Source organism: Sceloporus occidentalis, unplaced genomic scaffold, assembly GCF_023333645.1.
Source record: "Sceloporus occidentalis isolate IW3139 unplaced genomic scaffold, rSceOcc1.0.p SCAF_4, whole genome shotgun sequence".
NCBI lineage: Eukaryota > Metazoa > Chordata > Lepidosauria > Squamata > Phrynosomatidae > Sceloporus > Sceloporus occidentalis.
The window spans coordinates 107649099-107674907 of record NW_028316984.1 but is presented as its reverse complement, the minus strand read 5'-3'; the positions used below and the strand labels follow the sequence as shown (position 1 = coordinate 107674907).

The 25809-nt window shown below is 38.5% G+C and overlaps 1 protein-coding gene across 5 annotated transcripts in view; it reads right to left on the bottom strand.

Annotated features, from left to right (window-relative positions):
* Positions 1-24751, bottom strand: part of TEAD1 (TEA domain transcription factor 1) — a 269478-nt gene extending 244727 nt beyond the window's left edge. For 4 of the 5 annotated variants that reach the window (XM_089521197.1, XM_089521201.1, XM_089521200.1 and 1 more), the window contains exon 1: positions 23540-23623. The gene's annotated coding sequence lies outside the window, so the exon portion shown is untranslated. Of the gene's footprint in view, positions 1-23539; positions 23708-24692 lie in introns of those variants that run through there. The other variant, XM_089521204.1, reaches the window with a different exon arrangement.
* Between the last annotated feature and the right edge of the window lie 1058 nt (positions 24752-25809).

The following is a 25809-nucleotide window of genomic DNA, read 5'->3' as shown; positions in this document are numbered from 1 at the left end:
ATCACAATCAAAGCATCCCCAACAGATGGCCATCCAGCCTCTGTTTAAAAACCTCTAAGGTAGGAGACTTCACAACACTCTGAGGGAGTGGGTTCCACTGCCTAATAGCCCTTACTGTCAGGAAGTTCCTCCTAATGTTGAGGTGGAATCTCTTTTCCTGTAGCTTGCATCCATTGTTCTGGGTCCTGTTCTCTGGAGCAGCAGAAAACAAGCTTGCTCCCTCCTCAACATGGGCTGTAGATTGGCCATGGGAAGCGGGAGATACTGTCCTATGCTTATGACCTATGATTCATGTAATAAAACTGTTTGCTTCTGAATTAAACCTCTACTGTCCAAAAAAAGTTAGAAGTAATTATTCGAGTTTTGCGTTAACGAAAAGAAATACTTTCCAGTGTCCCACTAGCAGAACAACAGAAGAGTGATGTTGTCACGTGCTAAGGCCCAGTCAAAGATATTATCCTGGTGTTACTGTGATTTACTTGCCTCGTGTGACCACAGAAAGCTAAGCCACTGCTCAGAAGCCCAATAAGAACTACTTGCTATGTTTTTCTATTCCTGATAAAACCCTTTCTGCTTATATAATCATGGGGAGAATATGTTGTTATTATTATTATTATTATTATTATTATTAAACTTTATTTCTATAGCGCTGTAATTATGTTATTATGTTATCATCAGTCTATTTCTATTTCTTTCTTTCAGCCAACAAATTTGCTATTAAACTTTCCTCTCACTTTATACCTATTGTTCTTTTGGGGATTTCAACACAAAAGCCACAAATCTAAGACAAATCTAGGTGGTGAAGGAGAAGAGATGTGCTTAAGCTAGTTGTGTGATGTGTCGGTGAGCCTATCAAATTTTTCTTTTTTCAAGATCCCCCCAAACAAATTTTAAAACCCAATAAATGTATATATCCAAAAGAAATTTAAGTTCTTTTGTGTAATGCTTCAATAAACAATGTCTGTACAGAGGAGTGGATAGGTCAATAGTAACTGATGGAGTGGTCTGGATGCACTGATACAATTTGAACACAATCTTTCCACCACAGAAAAACAACAGCAACACTCCCACTGACATCAATAACTGGACACTTTGGAAGTATAATCAAAGTAACGACAGGGTAAGGCAATAACAGAAGAAAGTACAGAACTGTCACAAGATACCTCCTAGTGATTTGCAATGTGTAAAATTATTGATTTTTTTAAAATAAAAGATCCTAGTTAGAGCTCTAACCAGACCTGCTCCTTCACTTTGTTATATATGTTTGTTTCAAGTCCAAATAGTTCAGTTCTACTTTCTGCTGATCTGCACATTTAGAATAGTTCAGCCCTTGTAGGACTATAGCATGTCAGAGTGTTGTAAATTGTTGTGGAAAGAGTACCTATTAGGAATGCTTTGTATATAGAAAAAGAATTCTAAATATAGGTAACTAGCACGTTTGCAATTCACTAGCTAACTCTAGTTCAGAAAACACAAGCTTCAGAAGATTCAGAAAGCTTTATTCAAAAAACTAAAGTTGTTCACAGCATAACAATTTTGTCAGAGCTGAAGCAATTTCAGTTACAAGGCATGTTAATGGCTCTTAGCAGTTCAAACATCACACCTCAATCATCTTTGCACCAAAATATTCCTCTTCCCAGGACTGTCACTCTTATCGTCTCTACACCAGGCATTCCCACAGAACTGACTTTGACACTCACCACTTGTTTTTCTTCCCCTTCATATCTGCTCATTAACCATTTCCAAGAATGAGGAAAAATCTTTCCACCATGCATCACCCAGTGTATAAAGCATACACAGAATATACATTAGCACGTATTGCAGGAACTATGAACCTGAAAATGTTAGCAGGAAAGAAAATATAGAATTAATGTGTGCTAGTGTGTGCTAGTTTTCTATGAACAGGGAGACACAGGGCTCATTCAAAACTGAAAACCCATTTCTGAAAGGTACAATTGACTACAACTGTAGCGAGTCTACGGGTCTCTCCAACCATGAGACAATCAATTTTCAATGGCCATCATCATGCATGGCCAGGATCCAGTTAGGTATCTGCTCCAATGCAATGTGAATTCTAGAAGAGACAACATTCTCCCAATACATGTAGGTCCTATATGTCTTCAATATTTGTTCTAGAGAGATGTGAACCCCTACACTGTGGAGTCAGTCTGCGGAGGTACTGAGGGCTGGATGGTGAGGGGGGGGGGGGGGAGAAGGTCTCTTTTGCAGGCACTGCAATGGAGAGAAAATAAGCTCTGCCTTGATCTGTCAAGCTTTTTCCACCAGAGATTTTTATATCCACAGATATAAAAACGTTTGGAAAGTCTGATGCCACATTTTTTTTTAAAAAAATCATTTTTGGGGGGGAACACAGAAGTTTCAGAAGAAATTGGGGGAAATCCTTTACAAATTAAAAGTCGTTTTGTTACTTTAGGAAAATAAAATGCGTTATGTTTAAATTGTTTGATATAAAATTATATTTCATATATTAAAAGTACAATTTTGCTTGGCATAACATTATCATGTTTCATACTAACAGTACCGTTTACACACGTTTTGTTTTGTTTTTTTGTTTTTTTGATTTTTTTTGTAATAAATGAAGTAACAAGATCCCTGGCTGGAACTGCCGCACATCATTGCAACTTGTGAGTGGGTGGCTGGAGTACCAGCATTTAACCACTGCAGTACCAGAGCAACTGAAATCCTCATCAAGATACCAATATATATGTATTTTTAGTTTTAAAATACTTTGATAAAACCAGTATATCTAAAATTTTGAGGGAATAATTCCTGACACACATCTACATACAAGCAGAAACATACAGATAAGAGGTGGGGGGTAGGTGAGTAGGAAGTCAGTATAAATCTAATGTATGTGCATCAAGAAGCATCTGTTTATACAAATGTGAAAAAACATCTCTTATGGCTTGGTTATGTTTTGTTTAAGGTAACATTTTTAAAGACCATGCTTTGATGTTACTAATAAGATAAGCTGTTTTAGGAGGCCTACAAATCCATTTAAATTGATTTTAATTAATTAATCAATCACTAGCCACTCACGACTGGGTTTGTGCACAATGAGCAACATGATGCCTCAGGCATCTAATTCCCCACCTGGAATCCACATTATAGTGATAAGTTGCTTCTTGGTTCAACACTCAACTGTGCTACTTCTATATCAAGATAAGAATATTTCATTCACACAACTAGGAAATAATCTCAGAAACATCAAAATTTAAAACTGTTGAAGACAAATTATGTGAAGCAAAGAACTGTGCACACTTTTGTAGGAATACTAATTTAATGAATTCCATAAACATGTCAGCGACCTTATGTTTAAAGTTTTGTAAGTAAAATTGTCCTTTATACTGTCTGACATGCAGGGTTCTGTGTATATACTCTGACCATACAATTCTGCACAATTCTGTTAAGATCTATATCAAAGCCATACTTGTCGTTTTGGTTACAAATGAACTCACAACTTTTCAAACTGTTCTTTTTAAGTCACAGTTGAATTTGCATTTTTTCCTGAAGTTTGAAAATATCTCACTTTATGTATCAAGAAAGGGGAACGGATACAAAAGGAAGATTTACCCACCCACATAAGACCTGCATGAGAATATTAATGTGACAGCACAAGACTATGTGTGCATCTACATTGTAGAAATAATGCAGTCTGATGCCACTTTAAGTGTCACAGTTCCATCCTATGGAATTTTGGGATTTGTAGTTTTACAAGGTCTTTAGCCTTCTCTGCTAAAGAGTGCTAATATCTCACAAAAGTACAAATCCTAGGATTCTATATCCTAGGTCCTCTAGGATGGAGACATAGCAGTCAAAATGGAGTTAAACTACATCCTATGACAGCCTCCAGCCTTTGGAGGCATTTGGTGTGTGTAATGGATCATTCCAACCAGAGTTTTTTTCCATATTATGGAATTATAGTGCTGTTATTCCACTCTGATTGACATGGCTCCATCCTATGGAATCCTGGGTCTGGAAGTTTAGGGGGCATTTAGAATTTTCACCAAATTACATATCCCAAGATTCCTCAGAGTCACCTTAGGGTCGCCATGAGTCAAAAATTACTTGAAGGCACACAACAACAACAACAACAAAGTGGCTACAGCCTTGAACCAGGAAGCATATTCTGTAATGAGCTTCAGTTTGTATATCCATGACCAAATTCTTCTAAAACTCTCAATGAATGACACTCAAGCCAAGATGTAAAACAATACCAAACACGTTTTGAGTAACAGGCTGTTCAGAACACCAAGTGTGTAAGCGAACTCTCTTCTCACTCCAATATACCAAACTGTTTCTATTTTAAACTTTCCTTAAACTGTCCCCTTCAGACCCTTCACCACCAAGTCCTCCTTTCTCCACCCCACCAATCTTCCCTGTCTCACCTCTATCTGTCCCTTCCTCATCTGAGAGTTAACAGCCCAGCCTCTCATTTTATATTACCCCTCAAGCCACATTTCACAGCACTCTGGGGACTGAGATTGGGTGGCTACACCTATGGAAGGGAAGCTTCCCTTCATAGTGTAATATAAAAGATCTTAAAAGGGTTGTGTTACAAGAAGGTCCCCGGTTCAGCACCTCTAATTTTTAAAAAAATATCAAGTAGCAGGAGTCCCTCAATACCTAGTTGAAATGCAGGGTATAAAATTAGTTTTACCCCTGCCCATGCCATCAAGTGTGCCCAATGGAGTAACTCTGAAGCTACCATAAACCAAATGAAACAAACATCTAGAATTCTCATTTTCAACCATTCTCCATTAAAAGAATTAAAACTTGTTTCCAGAATAAAGGCATTTCTAGGTTTATTTGTTTGTTTTTTCAAGAAAAATTACAGTGACTGACATCCTGTCCCCCAAAATATAGTCACGATCCAAATATTACCTGCCAAGTCCCCAGCTGTACCTGAATTCTGATATCTCCTGGATTAGGATAGGGGTTTCAGTCATGACAAACCTATCACACTGAACTAATGATGAAAAGAAAACACTGTAGCTACCAAAATTGAACACATCTGGATGTCTCAATGAAATAAAGGTATTTTGAAGGGATTCTGAAAGTAATCTGTTCTTCCAGTTACCTCTTGGGGCGCTCATATGCTAGGCATACCAAACTGTGTATCACTGCCAAAGCTAGGCAAATACCTATTTTATCAGCAATCTAAGAGCCTCAAAGAAAGGCAAGATATACATGGAGGATTAAATCCAGACCTTGAAACATTGTTTCAAGTTAGCATTGCCAATTACAGTTTTCCTCATTATTCATTTTTAACATAAGCATCTAAAAACATAACAAAATGGCTTCTCTTGAGAAATTCAATGTTCTCTACCTAACAAAGGGGCTGAGACCTCTCAAAGGATGATGACATCAGGGATCTCAGAAGAAATATTGCTAATGGAATTCAGATTTTACCTCCTGGACTTTGGAAGGCTTTTTTCCCAGTGCCACATGGCCAGGAGGTAGAGGGACCTGCTTGCATAGACATCTCTCCACATAACATTACAAGAACAACATCTTAAGAAGATGCAGGCCTGTGACTAATATAATTTTATATTTTCTTTTCTCCTGTATGATTCTTAGCACCTTGCCTGATGAAGAAACCAGCAGAGCCTCAAAAGCCTGCATTTTATGTATTTTGGTTGACTGAATAAAGGTATCACTGTTTTGTGGATTCTGGATGTTACTGTACTTTGCTATATGGCCAACATGGCTACTCCTGAATGTGTTTCCTACATGGCCTAAAATTTGTCCAAATTACTTCCAAAGTGTTTATTGCCCTTGTGATAAAGGCACTACCAGCCCAGAAGAAAGCAACAAAAAACAGTAAGGAATAAATATTCTTTCTAACAAAACACGCAACATTGTCAGTTATTATGTTATTTTTCAATGGGAACATTGTTATGTCTTGTAGAATATTAACAGTAGAATATTAACAGGTGGAGCTGTCACCTGCAATGTATTGTTTCTAAGTTCTGATTATAATCAGTGGTGGCTTGGCACTAATGCCCATGCAGAGAACTCAGTTTTCACTAAGCTATGATACCCACCAGAGCACCACTCTCTCCCTAAAAAGCTGCTCCTCACAGTTGAGGGAATCTTCTGAAACAAAGTAGGATGTGCCTGGAGGGATGCAGGAAGAGAACTGGTAAAAATTAGATACCCTACGTTATGCAAGAAGATAGACTTTGCAGTAATGGATATAAGCCAAAATAAATAGATGTTGCTTTTAAAAAAACATTCACACTAATAGCAACTATGCAACTTTTTACTTTATTGCAGTATGGCAAAAAGTGTTTACTAATAAGTGTGCACATACCACTAAAATAGAAGTAAAACTTTTATTAAACACACTTGGAAGAAAGAAATGGCCTGTCTTCCTCTTAATTTCTTTGAGTAAAGTAGTACCATTAATATCTTTCCAAAGCTGGAGTCCTACTACTCCATGCTTCAATACAGATGGGAATAGACTGGATGAGTTGAGAGCAATGAGTAATAATGAATATAAGAAATCCAGCTTCTATCTGTGAGCTACTATCTGATATTTGCCAATTATCTTCCCACCCCAAAACATGTATAATTCCACTCTGATAGCTTCCCCTGTAGAATTTGGAATATGAGTGCAAATCACATGGTAAATACAATTCATCTTTTTTTTAAAATCCTACTAAGTTGACCAGTCTTGGTGACACAGTGGTTAAATGCCTATACTGCAGCCACTCACTCGCAAAGCAATACCAGTGAAAGGGCTTAAGCTCAACTCAGGCTTGCATCCTTCTGAGGTTGCTAAAATGAGTACCCAGATTGTTGGGGGCAATTAGCTTACACTTTGTAAACTGCTTAGGGAGTGCTTAAGTGCACTGATAAGCGGTATAGAAATGTACTTTGCTATTGGTAAGTTATAGTAATCTTTCCCCCCAAATCACTGTATTTTTAAACTATCAGACCAATATACAACAGTGGCAAAGCATAGTCCAAATATCGGTCTCAAAATAATAAAATGCCATACTTGTTTGGGCTCATAAATTTTCAGGTTGTTGGTAGCATTGAAAAGATAGGATTCTCTTACTGTACTGTGGCTTTTTATTTAGGCAGTACCAGCACACTACAGGTATATTTCAGTTAACAAAACCTCTGAAAAAGAAGACTCTTTTTATAAAGTCTTTTTATGTCTGTACAGATCCCTTTTTCTCCTCGTGCTCTATCTAGCTATAAGGTTTTTTAGCACCACCACCACTTCGAAAGTAGTGAAGGGGGAACTGGAGAAACACAAACGTTTGGTTTTGGTTTGCAGAAACATGCCTATAGTAAACAAAGCAAAGAAGTCTGAACAGGGAAAGAATAGGATTCTACTCTAGACTAAATCCATCTGCATCCATGTGTGCCTCCTTGTAGTAGGCAAGGTAAACAACTGCCTGTGGAATTCTTTACTAAGCATACATGAATAGCAAAAACAGAGAGACAAGGAAAGAGTAGATCAGCCTCACCGAGTAATGCCCTTGCTCTGAAATGCTCCTCAGCACATTTAAAAATAAGCACAGATCTGTAACTTTGGTCACCAAAATAGAAATTATCAGAAACATGGAAGCTGGTGAAAGGAATATCAGCCCTGGAAGCATTTTAGAAAAAAATTTGAGGTGGTCTCTAGAAGATCCAAATATTCTTGTTTAACCATGCAAAGTTTACCTGGGTTGGTTGTTTCATTTCACATGTTTCATTTTATTTCCTCTTCAGTTCTAAATTTAAATGTCTCCTAAAACATGGTCACACTGCTCTTTTTTGTGGCATAGGAACCTATCCATATTCTTTCTATGTTATTTTTGACTCTGATACCCACATTTCTGTTGAAGAAGAAATGCCCAGGTAGACATCTACTTCATTAGCTCAGGTATATGTGTAATAGTTTGGTAGACTATGTCAGGGAGAAATACCATATTAAGGCTAATTTTGCCCTGATGTAATGGACATAGTTGCCATGATGGCTGAATGGCTTCTGTTTAGTCCAAAGTAAAAATGACAGTCACTGAACACAAGTCACAGAATACCGTAGGCTGTGATTCACATTCAGAAATGGATTATGTAGCGAATGAGCTACACTTGGATAATGTGGATCAGGATGGCCTTGGCTACATAGTGCCAAACAGCATTCACAGCAAAAGGAAAAGCAGGAAGGAGGTGGGCTGGCAGGAAAACTGTTGCTTTTGTTTTGCTTTACTTCTCTTCTGTTCAGTCATTATTCTTGCCTCCCATATTCATTTAGCATTTGTGCTTCCAGAATATTATTTTTTTCCAAAAAAATTGACATCACCTAATGGGAAAAATTAGTAGAAGTCATTTACATATCCTGAACATTCTCTTGAAAAATCCAGGTAACAGTTCTGATTCATTCTTGTATAAGCCACCCAAAATCACGACCACAGATTCTAAACAGCTTCAGAAACTGAGCTGAATTCCTTTGTTCCTCAGACATACATCTTCCTATTGCTTACAAAAGCAGCATATAGTAACCACTAACACGGCTATAGCCAGCACTAAGAAAGGAAGTTATTCAAGTCTGGATTTCCTGCTTTTGGTTGTAGCCAAGAACTGAGAGGCTTGTAGTGGTTTCAGGAACTGAGTCATGTCATGATTCATGGATAAGATACTGGTTTTAATATGCTCCTCGTCACTATACTCAAAAACTTGACAACTCTCCTAGACGAGGCTTAATTTCTAGTTTAACAGAGATCAAATCTATGCTCTTTGGTGTGGCAGGGAGGCTGAGATATACAAAATGTTGTAGATTATGCTTTCAGCTTCTTTTTCTATATCCCACCATTTACTATCTTTTCATTTAAAAGTAAACACAAATATATGAAAGACTTGCAAGAAACAGTAAATAATAATGCAAAGAGCAGCATCAACCCCTTCATTGCAATCTTGTATCCAGACTTCCAAGAAACAAATGACAGGTGGAATATCAGATCTTTTTCTATATCTGAATCCCCAGAAATAAAAATATCCAGAAGCATATCTGTAATCAACAAAATCTACTGTTCCTATTGTCGATCCACAAGATTTTTGTAACCAAGCCCAATCAAAGACCAGCTGGAAACAACCAGCTGGGGAAAAAAATTCATTTCCATGGCTCTATGATGAGAAGCCTGAGAGCAGAAATGAACACACATGTCTGAATGATAGAACTCACAGCTCTTTCACACTGCAGAAATAAAGCAGTCTGACACCACTTTAACTGCCATGACTCTATCCTACAGAATCACAGAATTTGCAGTTTGGCGAGGTATTCAGCCTGGTTTGTCAAAGAGCTTTGGTGCCTCCAAAAACTACAAATCCTAGAAATCTGCAGGATAGAGACAGTTAAAGTGGAGTCAAACTGCTTTATTTCTGCAGTGTAGATACACCCTGAGGCTCTGGAAAGCAGAGGTGTAGTCAAGTCCAAATAGAAAACTTCTAACTTGCCACCACTTTGTACTAATGTTTTAACTCTGAAGGTAGGAAACACAATGCAACCTGAACTGCAGACTATCTACCTAAGATAATAAATGAGAAGGAAAAGTGAATTCTCACCTATGGAAAAGTACTGCCTTTTCCCTCCCCTCCTAATTCTGAAATGAAGGCTTCAGCCACAAACATACGATAGTATAGTGATCCTGAAAAGGTGGAAGGGAGAAATGTTGTGGAAGGCTCTTTCACTCTTCTGAATTTCAAGATGCACATTACAAGCATGTTTTAAAAGAAACAAAAAAAAAAGACTAGTATGCTTTTTTTCAGTAACAGCTGACAAGAAAAGGCCAAAGTGCACTCTGTGGCTGGCAGTCATTTTATGGCTTTAGTCCTACAGCAGATTTACTTAGATGACGTCAGTGGCTCCAACCCAGCTTTTTCTTTGGTAGCATTTACCACTTGCCTCTTGAAGCTTCCACTGTGCTACAGAGCAGCAGACCATAATCAAAATTCCCTTTGTGAAATAGAGTTTACCTCAGGGCACACAGGCCTAGCTAACTGAATTGAAGGCTCTTCACCCTGCACTTCATGCCTAGAAATAAATAGCCTACAATACTGTACTTTCCACAGTACAGAGGAACCATTAAAAGCAGACTTCTACCTTGTTAAAGGGCATATTTTCCTCAAAAAGCTCGCATGCCAGAGTGTTACTTAATATTCAAAGCCTATCATGCATCATTATAATACACTGGTTAATGCCTAATTTAGAACAGCAAATACCCAGGCCATCCTGGAAAGTTTGCATATGCATAGTTCTATAATATGTGTCCCAAAGCACTCTTTAAGTGAAGCACATCAACACTAGGTGGGTAACATGGACTAGACCAGTGATGGTGAACCTTTTAGAGCCCAAGTGCCCAAATTGCAACCCAAAGCGCACTTATTAATTGCAAAGTGCCATGTCCCTCTGGCTTTCTAGTAACAAACTCTGGCAAACTCTGTGCTGGGGCAACGGCACATGTGCCCACAGAGAGGGCTCTGAGTGCCACCTCTGGCACACGTGCCATAGGTTCACCATCACTCAACTAGACCACTTCAGAGCTAGATTTTTTTCAAAACCAAACACAAATCAACCCTAAACAATACACTATACTGATTTCTGCAGGACTGGACACTTTCTTCAAAACAGGTGTTCACTACTCTTTCTCTAGTACATATTATTCAATCCCCCCACCACCACCACCAGGTTTTTATCATGAACTGTAATGACAGTTTAACAGGTCTCTTTTTGGAAGAATGGGAAAATATAAATTAAACAGACAAATACTGCATCTGTGTTGATGCAAGTTGTTATTACAGTCACCCCTCCGAACTCGCAAATCTCAAATCCGCAGCCTTGAATATCTGCAGAGGGGCGACCTCTGCTATTTTCAATGGTGTGCACGCCTGGCGCATGCGCCCAAGGCCCAACAACAACAACAAAACTTGTCAATTGAATTGGACTGGTAACCAGTGCAAGTGTTGCAACAAGGGAATTGTGAGCTCCCTATAGCTAGCTCCAGTTAAAAACCTGGCTTTAGCTCTTTGAGCTAGCTGAAGTTTCTGAGCACTTTTCAAATACAACCCCACATAGAGCACATTACAGTAATCCAAATGGGATTTAACCAAGCTATGGTTGGATGTAACCACAGCTATGGTTAATGCTAATGTTTCCTCTAACCAAGGTTTCAGAATCATTTTGTAACTGAGTTTAAAATCCAGAATGGTGGAAATGGTGAAACATTGTTATTATTATTATTAGAATAACATGGGATTCCTGTTAACAGTAAAATAGTTCATACTGGAGCAAAATAAGGGTAAAATCTTGTGTTAATCTTACATCATACAGAATTTGGAATTAGTATATAGTAAATACATTTTTAACACATTTCTGAGGTGTTGTTAATGGTATAACAATGTTTATTTTTCAAGGGGTGACATCATTATTAGGTTTAAAAGTTGAGTGGGACCTCGGTATCTGCTGGGATTGAGTTCCAGGACACACACACACACACACACACACACACACACACGGATACCAAAATCCATGGATGCTCACGTCCCATTAAATACAATGGTATTGAGTATATGAATGTAAAAAAGTCGAAGGAAGACTGTTTTCATTCATGATTGGCTAGCTGAGATTACTTTTAATTTAAATGTTTTAAACCTGAAGCAAATAAGTATGTGTGTGTGTGTGTGTGTATGTGTGTGTGTGTATACATAGTTCTTTTAACCGTTTAAAGCAGTGGTTCCCAACCTGTGGGTCGGGACCCCTTTGGGGGTTGAACGATCCTTTCACAGGGGTCACCTAAGACCATCAGAAAACACATATTTGCATGTAGCAATGAAAACAATTTTATGGTTGGGGGTCACCACAACATGAGGAACTGTATTAAAGGGCTGTAGCATTGGGAATGTTGAGAACCACTGGTTTAAAGTTATCTGAGAATATCAACAGGTATGTGGATAATAGATGACAAAAATACTACCCTGTTCCACAGGGGTGTGTTTTTAGGAAATCTGGAATATATACTCTCTTCCCTCCACATTTGTGGCTTTGATTTTTGTGGATTTGACTATTCGCCAATTTTATTAATATGTTCTCTCTAGAAATATCTAGATCCTCCAGTGCAACTCTATGGTCACCTTTAAGCAAAGGTCACACTGAAGGACCTAGAGATTCCTAGAGAGAACACTCCACTAGGCATTTGTAGCTGCTCCAGTGCAATTCTATGATCAATGTCTGGCAGACGTTGACCACAGAGTTGCACTGGAGGATCCAGAGATTCCTAGAGAGGTGTGTTTTCAAATAAAAACATAGTGTTTTTGTTATTTGCGGTTTTCCCACATTCACGAGGGTCATGTGCCCCTAACCCCTGAGAGTGTATGTATTTTTCAGATTTACTAAAAACACATCCCTATGGAACAAGAGTACAGTGCGCCAGCTCCATACACGGCTTCCTGTTTATGCGCAATCCACACGGCCATTTAATGAATGGCACATGTGCCCACAGTGCACAGCCACCACCCTGCCACAAGCACAAGCCCCATTATACTGAATGGAGCTCGAGCATAGGCAGAATTTGCCTTATGCGATGGGGTCCGGAACTGATCCCCGTGTAAAGCAAGGCTCCACTGTAGTATTTTTCTCATCTCTTATACACATACCTGTTGATATTCTCAGATAACTCTAAACTGTTAAGAGAAGGCTCCTTGTAGAATTTAGGTGAATTCATCCTCAGCCAATGACTGTCATTCTGTATGTTTCACAAATTATCTTTAATGTGAGCTTTCCCCATATTTAGCCAAAGCAGATATTACTCTAACCTGGACCATCCTGGATGTCTTTTTAATAATAATAATAATAATAATAATAATAATAATAATTTATTTGTATCCCACCCCTCTGAAAACATTTTAAAATGGTGTTATATTGGTCAATTTTCAGTGTTCTAACAAGGAGGGTGAGCACAGAGAATGAAACAGGAGAACCCCAAAAGATGGAAGGAAAGAGAACAGGTTTGGTATGTTATGTATTGAAGAAACAAAGGAAGAAGAGATACTATGAAGCAAAATAGAAACTACTCAGGAAGACACAACAGAAATAAAGGAAAGCAAGGGAATGTAACAAAAATCAGATTAAAGATTTTAAAATAGTGAACTCTATGGCATAAGAAAGAAGAAAGCAATAATAAATGTCAAACCCTGTTTCCTGTCAAGCAGAGCTTGGTGAGACCCTTGTAAAACATACTCTAAGGTTCAAAGACAGAACTTTCAATGAGGCAGCTCCTTTCCCTTCCATCCCTCTCCATTCCTATCTGTCTTTGGCATCTTCCAGAGAAACACTGCTATTTCCCTTTTCAAAGCTAGAAGCCTGAATAATGGTTTAAGTTGAGGCAAAGGCTGCACTTGTAAGAAATCAAGCTCTTTTAGCTTTGGGAGGAACTCACATCACTTGAGAAACAATGAAACCAGTCCATATGAACCTGCTTCACTTGGAATGGATGAATCTAATACATATCCTAATTATTCCTTGTTCCTGTCATTCTGCTGCTTGGATTCTTTTTTTGTTCTCCTCACCTTGGTAAGACTTCATTTTCTCTTGCCTCTACATTTTCTGGATTTTGTTCATTAAGCATAATAGCATCTTCCTAGAGTTCATGGTACTTTTTTTTTAGATTTGCAGGATATTTAATTTAGCTTCCAACAATGGGGTTAGAATATCCATCAAGTATTCTGGAAAGCTGTGACACTCTTCAAATGCTTACAACTCCCTTTTTATCAGTTCCATCATTTCTTGAAGTTTCCTTCTTTGAAGTACAGTGGACCCAACTTATACGCTGGGGTTTGGTTCCAAGATCCCCAGTGGATAACAAAATCCGTGTATGCTCAAGTCCCATTAAATATAATGACATAGCAAATGGTGTCCCTTATAAAAAATGGAAAATCAAGGTTTGATATTTGAAATTTATACTTTTTTGAACATTTTCAAATCATGGATGCTTGAATCCATGTATAAAAAAATCCGTGTATAAGAAGGGCCGACTGTAAAATGTAATTGAGCTGTACGTCACCAACAAATGTTTATATATGTATAAACTGAATTCAGTCCTCCACTCCTCTAGATGGTTGTATAACCAACCATTCTAGGCTACAATCATTTGGGTATCTAGAAAGTTTCCCTCTTCGTTGTGACCAGGAATGTGCATTTATGCAGTCTACAGCTGACTAAAATAAATGTTCCCAACTGTCTCCTTTAAACTCCTTCCTGGTGAAATTTTCTATCTCAAGGACATCACGGTTAACCCACATTTAGCCACAGTAATCAGCAGATTTCATTTTATATTCCCTAAAAATGGACTAAAATTCAAAAATGTAAGGGTATCTTAGCTAGTTTTCCCTCATGGAGGGGATAATCTTCCTCTCAAAAGTCTTCATTGTGCGTGATCAAAATATTTTCAAGGGGCCAAAATAATATTATTTTATACTAACATGACAGAGATATCTCACATCTAAACAGCAAAGGCACCCAAATGGTCTCATTAATCATCTCCATCCATCACTGAGCATGGAATCTAAGTTACTGCCTCAAAAATACCTAAAGAGCTGAGCAAGATCAGTAGAATACTGCTAAACCCACCTACCCCATCTGAGTGCATATCTGTCCCTACCCCATCATGCCATTATTCACTTGCCTGTTTTGAAAGTCTACTCAGTTTCAGAAGGGGTTAACCGATGTAACATGGTTGAAGAAACCTGTGGACAGGGTTCCTTTGAGTACACAGAGCTACTTTGTGTATTTATTTGGCTTTAGCCTTATAAACAGGCATTTTGCAAAGACAAAATGATACAATGTAAGTTATATAGTTCAGGTAAATAAAAAAAACGGCCTCCCAAAATTCTGGCCTTCATGAAGATAAAATCATGTTCTCTGCCTGTGGAACTGACTTTTTTTTTTAAAAAAAAAACCTTTTTAATTTTTTTTTAATTTTAATTTTATTTAGGAGAAATTTTAAAAATAAAAAATGGAAGCATAAATATAGTAAAGAAAAGTTATTATCTTCACTTTCTGGATATGACCACATCATAAAAGAAGAGCATGTTGAACAAAAGCTATGCATCTTGTCAATCTAAAATGGTCCCTGAAATCTAGCATTGCCCTCTCCTTATACTACAAATATATATCTATTCTTTTATCTTATATCCCATCTTTATCCTAATACTATAGGATTCAAGGTGTTTCACAATTTTATAATCCTGAAATTAGTTTCGAAAGACTTGTTTCTTTTTCTGCAAAAGGGACACGGGTTCTTCCATAGCTAGGTAATCACTTGCTCACTCATACACACGCCAAAACTACAGCTGACCCAGTTTACTCCAATTTAGTAAGCATTCACATATGCAAAACTATTTAGAAAATGTGCCTGTGGGACCTCAAAAGCCAGAAGGAGCTGAATTAGCAAAGAGATCTACAGCTTATTCTAAAACAAAAAAGGATTGTCACTTTTTCTAGACATTGACAACACCAGTTCTTATGAAGGAATGTTTGGATCAGAAAGCAACAACTGCTTCAAGAAAACAGTATAAACAGTGCAGTAAAGAAAAGGCTGTAGAATTTGCAGGGGAGGGGAAAGAAAAAGGGGGTGATCAGTGCATGACCAGCATGGTGGAACTGGGGGGGGGGGGGAGGCAAACTAGTGACTTTTAGAAAAAGAACACAGCTGAGAGAGAGCCAGAGAGAGAGAGAACGATCTAAGAGGATGTAGTGTAAGACAAGATAAGCAAGAAAGACAGAAGAGAGTATAGTATATAACTTTAAACAAGAATGGTGATGGGGCTGATGGGGCAAAAGAAGAGGCCCCCTGAGGCAATAAATGTTTGGCAGGGTCAAAGGAAAACACAAAAAGATCCTGTTCCAAGGCCACTCAATGAATGTGCAAGGAAGACTATGATAAGTGAAACAGTATTTTCTGCTACAAAACAAAGAACTGGCAATGAAGGGATTTCCACCGCATTCTACTTTCTCTATTCTTTAGAACTTCCACAATTATTGTTAATTTCATGAAAATAATTAAGGCCACATTAGAGATACAAACAAGAAAAATCAGATGTTATTTGCTACATTGCAGTATTTATTAAACAGTTTTAACAGTACTTTAATAATGAATCCAAAATTAGATTACACTCTGAACTTATTGCTCAAAGGAATTTTTAGAATTCTTTAAAGAATCCTATTTATTGTTTTAACATGATAAGCAGAAAGTTTTACATGGGATAAATGAATAGGCAACTTCCTTTGTCAGTCTTAAATAAATACGTCTTCTATTTAAACCACTCTTACAATCTTCTTAACTTTCAGATGAGAATACTTTTTAAAGCTGATTTACTGAACTGAAAAATAAGCTACTAATGCAAAGGAAAATCTAACTGTCCGGCTGTGGTGCAACTTGCACTTATTCAAGAATTACTTCTAAAGAACAAGATTAGCTGATAACCTTCTAAGGAATAAGGTTTTAGACAAGTCACATATGTCACATAAGAGTCAAAAGAATTCCAAAATGTTCCACCACAATCGATAGCATCTGAGCATTGAAACTAATCACAGTTTTGACTCTTGTTTTTAACAGCGATATATATGTAGGCTGAAGAGACCACCTACCATCAGAAGAAGAATTTGCAATGATAGGCAACTCTGCAAAGATTTAAGAAAAACAATTCCAAAGCACTATGTTGTTATTCACAGGCACTGATGAAAATAACTAGATTAAACTATAAGGTTCCTGTACCATTAAAATAATATTGTCCATTGATGAGTCACACATAAAGCTCATCAAAATACTATTGATAAGCTAAATTCACAGATAGCTTATCTGAAACTTACACTAGCCATATGGTGCCCCAACTTCTGTTGCCTGTTGCTAGCATAACAATGGGCTACTGCAGACTTCTACTGGAAGCACTCCTGGACAAAACTGTCAACAGAATCCCACCCCCACCCGGGGGCTCTGGGGCAATGGCGTGCATGTCTATTTGCATTTTTTAAAAAAGCAGGTGAACAAAGAGTAAACCAGATGTCAACTTCAGAAAGCGAGCTGTCTGGTTTGGGAGAGTTAACAGAGTCAGACAAACTGCTAGAGCTCAAAGCTAGACAATGAGCTTCTCTCAAAACACTCTGGCCTTGGGGAGTGGCTATTTAAAACACTTGGCTTCTTTTATTTCATTACTGTGGAAGTGAATTCTGCTCTTAAGTGCCAGCTCAAATGAAGTCATTTTGTTTCACTGGGGTTTTCTTTGCATTTTTTTACAATGTAGTTGTGTAGTGTAGCAAAGAATAGGGCACACAATTTTTAAAAAAATCTTTTCATTTTCAAGCACTGAAATCCAATACATAAACCAACTTAATGCTTTGCTTTTGTACAACACTGACAAATCCTGTGAACAGTTTAAACCAAATGGAAGTTATTATCTTCTTGTGCAAGAACTTTCTGAACATAAGAATGGATTGGAATTTACAGCCTTACCTAATGCCACAAAGGCAAGGTGTGAATACTTACAGATAAGAAAGACTGATTTATAGTTGGGCTTTTGTAAAAGGGACAGATTCTCATCTAGTTTACAATACAGAATCAAAAAGATCTATTTTAATGTTGTAATTATTTGTGTTCCCTCTTTACTGTTCCTGAAAACATCTTTTTAGTAGCAGTTATACATATGCAACATCTCAAAACCTTTGTCAAATATATATACTAATTTCCAGAATGTCAATGTTTTTGATATTTTACATTGATACATGTAAATGCATTTGACTTTACCTAGATTTTATTTAATCTGACAGTGAAATCTACTCATCTAAACGAATTATGCTGGTGAAGGTGGTATGACAGATACCACAGAACACATAAAGAATGAAGTCGTCTCTGCTATAGCATAACATGTAAAGAACAAAATTTTTAAAATTTAAGCTTCTTAGAATTAAGCATATTAACATTTTGGGGTTATCTTTTGGGATCCCTTTCAAGTTAAATTGGGATTGTACCTTGAACTCTTTCCAAAAACCAGTACTGTACTGGATTATAGTAATTAGAAAACTGTGTGCTTAAAAGGCAATGCAACTGATGTGTATATATATATAATTTGTAAAATCTTTACTTCAAAGAATATAAGTTCAATATGCTCTCACATAATTAACATTTCCCATCATTAGTAGTAGTTCCAGTTTATGTACTAATAAAACAATAATATTCATTAATGCTTCAGATTCCACAGCAATATCTTTTTAATTACTTTGGTAATTCTCCTTAACTTTTGGTCAAAAAATATTTTGGACTTCCACATATTTTCTCTCATAACACATGATTTCAGTTTGCAAAAAACACTGGACTGTTTTATGTGCATGAGCGATACAAAACAAATCAACATACAAGAAAAGCTAAAACGGTAAGATGTCCACTTGGATCTGTAAAAGAGGGCTGTATAAACAGCATTCACATTACCAGAAGGAAAGCGAGAAAAAATGCCACAGGTGTTTCCATTTACTTGGCTACTAGAAAACAAGGATCTTTAAACAACTTTATCATAATAAGGGTAACATTAAGAATATGCAAGTTTCTATTTTAATAACTCTCTCATTCTTCAAATTCTTCCTCACACTCCAACTTTCTTGTGGAGTGTATTTTTAAAATTACAATCCCACTCTCATTTAGGAATATATCCTCTAGACCTCAATTATGTTTACTTCTGAGCAGACATGTATAGGATTGCAATGTTACCTTCTTATTCTGCTTCTTCAGTTAAAATAGTGCTTACTTACCTTAAATATAAAAAACTGAATTTAAGCTGGTCTATGACCATAACTTTTTTATCCCTTTGCTACTATTGCCCCTGTCCCCCTTCACATTTGGTAATTATGAGAATTACTTGGTACTTGGTATTTGGTGATTACTTTTGGTCGAAAGGGAACTCCCCTGGTGCTTCCTGAGCACTACTCCAGCGCTGAAATTTAGACTGGCAGTTCCTTGGAGCAGAAACATAATTCCTTCTTATGTTGATACATATATTATATGAATAATCAATTACTCTGTGTTCAATTGTTTTAAGCAATTCATTAACAAGCTCCCAGTTTTCAATAAACAGATTTTTTAATGTAAGCTACCTTGGGACATAGCACCATCCCGTATGAAAGAGATGTAATAAGTATCATATAGTATCCCTATGATCTTAGACACAATGAGCAGACAGTCTCCCAAGTATGGCTGATTAGCACTGAGATTTATCTGTAACCCTGAATCCCACTCCATAAAATTAGTTGAGAATTCAGTAACATCACATTGTCAAAGATGCCTTTTTTTTAATATATATATATATATATATATATATACACATATATATACACATATATATATATATATATATATATATAGCATCTCCATTGCAAACAGCATTATGAGATGGGTTTTTGATAACACTTTCTTCCAGTCTTCCAGCACCAGAAAATCATGGCCAGGAAAGGGCTAACACCACAATCTAACGTCACACACTTTGATGTTACACTATCAGAGTAGAGGTAGTACATGACTACAGTGACTTAGCTGCCTCAGAGAGTGACCATGCTTTTCCAGAATATATGTTACATTCATTAGCTCCTGTTTTTCTCCTAATCAAAAAAAAATTAGTTTCACAATAAAAAAAAGCCCACAAAAATGAGACTCTTTGTACCACTTGCATTAGATGTTTAATACCATTCTTCTCAACAACCATCCATGAAAAAAGAATAAGCTACAGCATTTATTTATTTTCAAATGTACACAGTTATCCAGCAAAGGAGATCTTCAAGTGGAATCAGATTTCCACATGCACTGCTAGTGCAGACAAACATCTAGATGTATACCTCCATCTGGATGCCACCTGAACAGGTCATAAAGTTCTTCTGGTGGAGATATGGAGCCTGACAAGAGCTGGTAGTTAAAGAAGAGAACTCAATGAGTAGTATCAGGTTTTAGAGGTAAGTTATATAACTGCCACATTTCTAAACAACCGTTTATAATTTCTAAAGAATGGTCATAGAATTGTAGAGTTGGAAGAGCCCACAAGGGCCCTGATCCAGTCCAACCCCATTCTGCCGTGCAGGAAATCACAATCAAAGCATCCCCATTGACAGATGGCCATCCAGCCTCTGTTTAAAGACCTCCAAAGAAGGAGACTCCCTCACACTCCTAGGGAGTGTGTTGCATTAGTTTGAATTGAAAAAAACAAGCATCACATTCCTAACATCTTCCCCTAGTTAACAACAATTACAACAATGTCTCTCACATATAAAAGGTCCATTTTGAAAGAGAACAATAATTTTACTATACAAGGAGCTAAATTAACAACCAGGTTCATCATCACCAAGATAATAATTAGACAAGATGAAGATTAAAAACTTGCCCACAAAGAATTATAACTGTGATAGAAGATATAGCTAGAAATTAAAGCTTTAGGGTATTTTCCTATGCAATCGTGACAAATTGTTGTGTATATAGAGAAAAGCAATGGCAAACTTGCTATGAAGAAGCATGCCAAGAAAACTCCATGATAGGTTTGCCTTAGGGTCATCATAAGACAGATACAACTTGAAGTCACACAATAACAATAGATCTTTTAAGAGACCATTTCATCTTTGCTGCTCCCAGTTACAGTAACTGTAAATCCCTGGAGAAGTCTATGGAGGTACACAATCTATTCTAGAAGCTTATTTCCTTTCAGAACTGTGCCTTTATATACAATGGTACTTGAGAGACAGAATTAAATTATCCAGGTTACATAACCAGGTGATAATGTAAACATTGTTCACAACTTAGAACCACATTAGGTTTAATGGCATTGTTCTTTTTTTAATGAGCTACAATATTGCTAGATTTCATGTAGCTAAACATCTTAAGGATCAAACCAGCAATGTCCTGATCACATGAGCATACACACACACACAGAGAGATCAGTTTAATATGCTTGTCCTGATGCAAGAAATCTTTAAATCCTAAATTAATAAAATAGCTGCAGCCACCAAGTACTACTTAGAGAAAAGCTGCTGGAATATAAAGTTCTGGAAAAACAACATACTGTATCTTAAATATTTACAAAAGAGCACACATCTTTAGATATACATACATTTCTTACTGTCATTCACCATCCAAACTGTTTGAAAACTTCTCCATTATGGAAATCACTCCAATCAGTTTTAAATGCAATCATTTATTTTCACAGACAATACAACTACCCAGCTATTCAGGTGTCCGTGTTTAGGATTATGCTTGAGAATTTCACTCTGCACAAAACACTATTTTTAAAACAACTTTCTGCTCCTTAAAAGAGCTTTGCATTTTAGCCTTAGTACAATCCGATTCAATACCTTCCCAGTCCTGAATATCTAGAATATCAATTGGTCTGAACTTGCTGCTCTAAAGCCGTTTTTAAAGCCAACTTTAAAAGAAAAACACAGATTTTTTTAGGCTAAAGTTGAGTAGCTGAAACTTTACTACGGAGCTACATCTTTTGCAATGTCTTTCTGCTGAGCTTAACTTTCTTTATAAAAGAAAACTATCACAAAAAGACTGTGCCACTTCCCAGATCCAGTTCATATTAATTAAATATTATTCCAGTCACATTTAGACTGTTCCTCAAATGCCAAACACCCTCCAGTTTGAATTCACTAAGAACCCAGTTCTCACTTGTATTAGCACTGTTCTTTTCCACTCTTTACTGGATTTCCCTAAAGCAGATACTGTTCCTCAGAAAACCATATACAAATCTTAACATTTCACTCCAGTCTAATCACTGTTGTACATTCAACGGAGAATTCTCAAGTTTTTGCACTAAATGAGACATATTATCATGCGATGCAGCTGTTTTTCATAGGTGTATCTATTTTCATCATAACCAGACATCTAGAATTATTTTTAATACTGGCCAAACCTAACAAAGAAGTTAACACAATAACATTCCAAAGAGAAAAGGGGAGGATGGTTGAAAATCATTGCAGTGGTCAAGAATATGCTATTAAACAACATACTGGGTATTTGAAAGCTTTGTGTGTGTCTAAAACTTTGCAAGCAGTTAGAATCCTCAATGTATAAATGTTATTCATCAATAAACCAGCACAGTGCAAGCATGCACTCAGAAATAATCTAAAAAGAATCGTGAAAATTTCTGTAAACGCCCACAAATGTCCTCAAAAGTGTAACGCAGTAGAACATCAGTTACAAAAGTCAAATAGGCCTCGACCTCTTCCTCTTTGCCTTCTGATGTAAGTTATGAATTCCCTGCATTCCATTTGAAAAATGGGTGTGCAGTACTTGTAATGCAGGGAAATAACATTGCCCTCTGAATTATGTGGAATCTCTCTAGTGTGTACCGTCAATACAGCCTCATGTCCTGGCACTGGTATTCCCTAACTATTTATAGAGATGGCAATACACTATGTACCCAAGAGCGACCATTCCAAATTTAGGAATACATTTCTTTTTTAAAAAAAAGCTTGCATGATACAAGAGTGTCGCCAGTTTTGCTATTTGTGTTGCTACAGTACTGTGCATAGTTCCCTTTCCTGTGCATGCATCCCAGCCACCAAGATATGTGCATATCAAGACAAAAGGCATATTAAGCTCAGCAAAATCTGATAGTTTAAAAAAACAACACCAAGCAACTACCATCCACTTTAATACTTATCCAGATGCATTTTGGGGAAACCTACAACTAAGGCTGTAATGTTTTCCTCACCTATATATGCCTGTGGAATAAAAGGTGAGAGGCTCCTGAGAGAGAATTTTCACTGAACTACTTTCTTTTCCTAAAGGACAAATGATCTCAGACTCTCTCTCTTTCTCTCTCTCTCTGTGGTGATATACATATATATCATACCTTAAATGACAGTGTAATCAGAGCTGATCTGTTTCATATTTAAATCTTTGAAATGCTAGGCAAGGAACAGATTTCAAACCTCTCTCACACAGAAATACCATTTCCAATCAGAAAATGTGAAACACACCTGCTTGCTAACTTCTGAGACGTTTATAGAGATCACTTTTTCTTTCACCCAAATGGAAAGCAGATACTTGCCTCTAATCCCACTTAAGAACTCTTGAGAAACACGGGTGGCTGGTATTTTTGTTTTGAAAATATTTTTCTCTTCAACTGACTTTGGCTGCATTCACACTGGAGAAATAACCCTGTTTGGCACTGCTTTAACTCTTTTGTCTGGCTCAAGGCTATGGAATTCTGGGAGTTGGAGTTTGTTGTGGGGCCCAGTGCAGAGCAGAGTTCCCAGCTCCCAGAATTCCATAGCCTTGAGCCAGACAATGAATTAAAGCAGTACCAAACCGGGTTATCTCTCCAGTGTGGATGCAGCCTTCCTTTCTTTGAGAGTGTGAATATGAGTGTGAACAAAGGCGGCTGCTCCCCTTTGGGAAAGGAGCAACAGGAGGAGCATGGAGAGAAAAGGGTCACAAGATGCCTTGAAAAAAGGTGAAGGGGGAAAATATAATAATCCTGGGGTTCCTACCGAAAGGAAGTTTTCCCGGAACAATCTCCTCCTTTTGTTGGAAACTGCGATTTTGTCTCTCTCTTTCTCTCTCTCTCTCTTTTTTTGGACTACAATGTTTCTGCTGACTCCAGAAAATTTTCCACTTGAATGTGCAATTCACCAGCAGCAGCAGCAGCAACAGGAGTCCTGGAGAAAGCAAAGAAGCAGCCAAAGAGAACACTCCTAGTTGCATCTTTATTGTATTATTATTATTATTATTATTATTAGAGAGGGTTGATGAAAGCAGGGGGAAGAGGGAGGGAAGGAGGGAGGAGAGGGAAGCGAAACCTTTACAAAATAAAATAAAAACTCCCCTCCAAGCTGGGAAGGGAAACAAACTACCTCCAGCCTCCTTTCTGTTCTTTTTTGTTGTTTCCCTCTTCCCAAGGCTTCCCAAGGCGGGCCACTTAAGGAAGAGGAAACTCAAAAGGATGGGATCAGTGTTTAGACTTTGCAAAACAAGGCCTGCGCGGCTCCCAACTTTTAGTCCTTCTGGATGGGGGGGGGGGGGGGAAATGCCAAAAATCCCAAAGATTTGAACGTTGTGTGTGAGAGAGAGAGAGGGGGGGGGGTGCGGGTGCGTAAAAGCGAGGGCGCGCGCCCTGAGCGCGCTCCAAGCTGCAAGAAAAAAGCCCAAAGCCAAGGCAAGCAGTGAGTCAGGGGCGAGGAAAGTGGAGCAGAGAAGAAGAGAGGGAAGCAGCGGCAGCCCTTGAGGCAGGGCCGCCTGTTGCAGCTCCCCAGGAACCCACTACTCCCTCTCTCCCCCCAAACAACAAAGAAAGAAGGAAGCAGCCCAAACTTCCCTTCCCCTCTCCCTCGGTTTCCCCATCCTGGGAGTGGTTGTTGTTATTCTTATTATTATTATTTCCTCACCTGTGGAGACTGAGAAAGAGGGACGGCAAAAGGAGGGAAAGGGAAGAAGAAAAGGAAGGAAAGGGAAAAGGGGGCTTTAGACCTGGATCCCTAAGTAAACAACGGAGGACAAACACAAACACCCGCCGCCTCCTTCTCCCAGCCACACAAAGCAAGAAGGCAGGCTGGCTGGCTGGCTCAGCCCGCGCAAACACTCTTGCACACACACACCACACCACAACACAACACTCTTTTTCACACACACAGATGCAAAACTTACCTCCACTCCACTCTCCCCACTTTGGCCCAACACCACCAGCCTCTGTGTGTGTGTGTGTGTGTTTGGGGGGGGAGGTGGGTTTGGGTTTTAAATAAATTCAAATTTCCAAACTTCTTCCAGCTCTTTATTTTAAGCCCCCTCCCTCTGAGGAAGGGGATGGAGAGAGTGAAGGAAACTTGGCTGCCTTTAATCTTCAATAGAATACTAATAATAATCAATTTGCTAGCCTCGCCTCTTGTTCTTCTTGTTAACACTAGAGTGAGGGTGTTGGTGGAGCCCTAAATTCCCTAGTGTGCCTGCGTGTTCTCTAGAGATATTGCAAATACAAATAAATTACCTATCTATCGATCGATCGATCTATCTAGGTGTGTGTGAGAGTGAGTGAAGGGGCTTGTTGTTGGGATTATGGAAACCCTTCCTCGCAGGGATATTAGGGACTGCCGCCCCCCAACCGGCTCAAGGCAGGCAGAGCAGCAGCAGGAGGAGGCGAGCTGCAGGGCGGGCGGGCTGGGCTTCCTCCGCGGCGCGAGCGATGCGAAGAATGCGCGGAATGAGGAGAGGAATGAAATGAACGCCAGGAGCGGAGGACTCGCCACCCGGGGAGGGAGGAGGAGGAGGGGAGGAGCCACAGCCCAGAGGGGGGCGGGGCAGGGTCCAGGGAGCAGCTGGTGACCTCATAGGAAAGTCCGAGGGAGGGAGGGAGGGAGGGAGGAGGGAGCTAGGATCACATGGGGAGCATCAAAGGGGTTGCTTGGGAGGGGGAGGTCACCCAGTCCCAGCCTCAGCACCAGAAGTCCTCCTCCTTTCCCAGGACTTTTCCTGCTGCTTTTCAGCCTTCTATCCAAGTGGGATTACTAGGAACAAGGTGACCAAAGGGCATCTCCTTTCCTTTTCCTTTTCCTTTCCTGCCTTCTCTTCCAAAATGCCCTCCATTTGGAGACCTGGCCTCACCACCAGAAGTCCTCCTCCTTTTCCAGGACCTTTCCTGCCTTTCAGCCTTTTATCCAAGGGGAATCACTAGGAACAGGGTGACCAAAGGGCATCCTCCTTTCCTTTCCTGCCTTCTCTGTCCAGAGGACTTCCAAAATGTCCTCTATTTGGAGACCTAGCCTCAGCA